We start from the raw sequence: 2,580 nt of genomic DNA, 5'->3' as shown, positions 1-2,580 counted from the left end.
TAACTGTCATTTCCGTATGGGAAGAAAAACCCAGAAGGTGCAGAAAAGCAGAGATTCATAAACCCATTTTAACCCATTTAGACACAGGGAGCAAGGCTTGGCACAAAACAAACATAACAGATGGGCAGGGTCATGTGGAGAAGAATTCTATGTTGTCAAAGTACCTGCTCTTTCCCCCGTGTGAGCAAGGGGTTGGAGTGCATCGGGTACGGCTCCTGTTCCATTTCTTCAGTCATAGAGTGGCTCCCCCTCCAGTCAGAGTTCTCCATAGTTTGCAGAACATGGAAACAAGGTAGCAGGAGTGGGAGGAGTCACACGGAGGAAAGATTGTGTGGCGGTGAGGTGAGCTGGCGCTAGTGGGTGGGGCCAGATGGAGGCAAGGCGAGGTGGTGGGTATGGATAGGGCCATGAGGAAGTGAGGTCACAAAGAGGCAAGGCGAGGTGGCAGGAGCGGTTGGGACTCTGCAGAGGCAAGGTCACACAGAGGTCAGGTGAAGTGGCAGAAGTGGATGGAGCCATGAGGATTAAGGTCCCAAGGAGGTGAGGTGGTGGGAGCGGGCAAGGCTGGATGGAGAAGAGGTCTTATAGAGGTGAGGCAGCGGGAGAGTGGCACGAGGGGGTGAGGCCACAGGGCAGCAAGATGAGGTGATGGGAGCAGGCAGAGCCATGTGGAGGCAAGGCCAAGTGGTGGAAGTGGGTGGGGCTATGAGGCTGCAAGGCCACAAGGAGAGGAGATGGTGGGAGCAGGCAGAGCTGAACGGAGACATAGAGGCAAGCGGGTGGTTCTGCATGGAAGCAAAGTGGGGGCAGAGGAAGGGCTACATGGAGGTGAGGCAGGGGAGGGGAGATAACGCGGCATGGGATCTGGAAGCCTGTGTGTGTTCTTTCCAGGAAAAGTTGAAACATTATTTAGACATAACCGGAATCTTCCTGTCTCTTTCTCTCCTTTTCCTACCATGCTGCAAGTAACCCGCTACCCTCTTCCTCTCCACAGAGGCCTCACCCTCCTTGTAGCGGTTCTGATACAGCTTTCATTTCTTCCCCTCCATTCCACAGAACTGGTCAAAGGGCTGCCCCTCTAGCTCCATAAGATACACCACTCAGGACCACAGACGATTGTAGTGGAGGATTCCCTAACTGGTGACTGCTGGACTAAGACATACTGGATCCAAAATGGTATAGGCACTGAAAGCCCCACCTGGCAGCTGATTCCTCTGAGGCCTGCACCCCTGTTCCTCTGTGGAGTTCACTAACTCCCAAATGTATAACCTCTGCCAAGCTCTGATTGGCTCAGCTCTCAGGCTGTGCCTATGTAAGACATGCAAAACGGCTTGCCCATAATGGTGATTTTCTGTACATCTTCAGAAACAAGTACTGAGCATGCCCAGTGCCTACCATACCCTTCTGGATGTTTCTGGTTCCCTGTAACTGAGTTATCCTGTGCTGCTCTCTTCATTTATACAAAGACACAGAGGGTATGCATGGAAGTCCCCTTCCTGACTGGCTTCTCACTCTTTCTTTGGGTGGGGAATAGATGGCTGCAGGATAAAGCACATGAGTTACATTAGCAGCAGAGCAATGGCACTGTAGTCAGAGAAGGTAAGGATGATGATGTCACAGGAAATCATAATAGCCCAGATATAATTATATGACCTTTCAGTTCTGGGGCCCCGCCTAACTTCATATGCCTCCTGATCCCCAGCGGGTAGGCTCACCTTGCCTAGGGAGGGAAACCAACAGGATTTTAATGGCAGGCCCAGAACCCCTGAAGTAGTTACTGATAAGTAGCACCACTCCTATACACAGTGAGAGAGACAAGGTGGGTGAGGTAATACCTTTAGTTGGATCAACTTCTGTTAAGGAAAGAGACAAGCTTTTGGGCTTCACAGAGCTCTTCTTCAAGTCTGAAAAAGGTAACCAATGTGTCACAGCTAAATACAAAACCTGCAGACGTATCTCCCTGAACTCCACTTTAATGATGTTTTTTGTTAATGTGTCCTTTGCAGGCATGAGATAAGATGATTGGCCAACATTCCACTCAGCAGAGGGCAGTGGTAGATGTGGGCTGATACACCTGCTAATTGGATTTTATAAACACTTCACAGAGCAACTCATCACACACCAAGGCTGAAATTACTTCTCCTCCTAGGAAAGCTTTGTATAACTGGTCAACACCATATCATCATTACTTTGAAAATTTTTCTTTCAGTGTAATTGTGTCAGTTCTTGGCTAGAAAACTAGGAAGACCCTAGAGAAAGCATTGCATTTATAACCATACATAACACGGTATGACTTAGACAAAAACAGCAGTGTAGAAGTTATGTCTTTCTTCTGCAGGGTTGGATGAGCATGAAAACTCTGCAACTTCTGAAAATAAAGTCAGTCCCTGGATGGTTTAAACAGCAAAAGCTAACAAAGGGCTTTTTTAACATTGTTGTTGGTCTTTCTGGGGTGTCCACTACAGTAATACATGCATGACAGCAAGCACTTACATCGCCTTCTATATTAGCTAATCAGTCCCCACAACACATCTGTGCAGAGGCGACACTATGGATAGTGCGGGGTGAGGGTGGGGGGCA

The 2,580-nt window shown here is 48.7% G+C and overlaps 1 long non-coding RNA gene across 1 annotated transcript; it reads left to right on the top strand.

Annotated features, from left to right (window-relative positions):
- The first annotated feature begins 441 nt into the window (after positions 1 to 441).
- LOC123371601 lies at positions 442 to 2,302 on the top strand. Its single transcript, XR_006579866.1, has 3 exons — positions 442 to 590; positions 1,057 to 1,599; positions 2,007 to 2,302. It is a non-coding gene; the product is annotated as an uncharacterized LOC123371601 (long non-coding RNA).
- The last annotated feature ends 278 nt before the right edge of the window (positions 2,303 to 2,580 follow it).

The sequence above is a fragment of the Mauremys mutica genome, chromosome 5, assembly GCF_020497125.1.
Source record: "Mauremys mutica isolate MM-2020 ecotype Southern chromosome 5, ASM2049712v1, whole genome shotgun sequence".
Classification (NCBI taxonomy): Eukaryota; Metazoa; Chordata; order Testudines; family Geoemydidae; genus Mauremys; species Mauremys mutica.
This window is presented reverse-complemented; position numbering and strand designations above follow the sequence as displayed.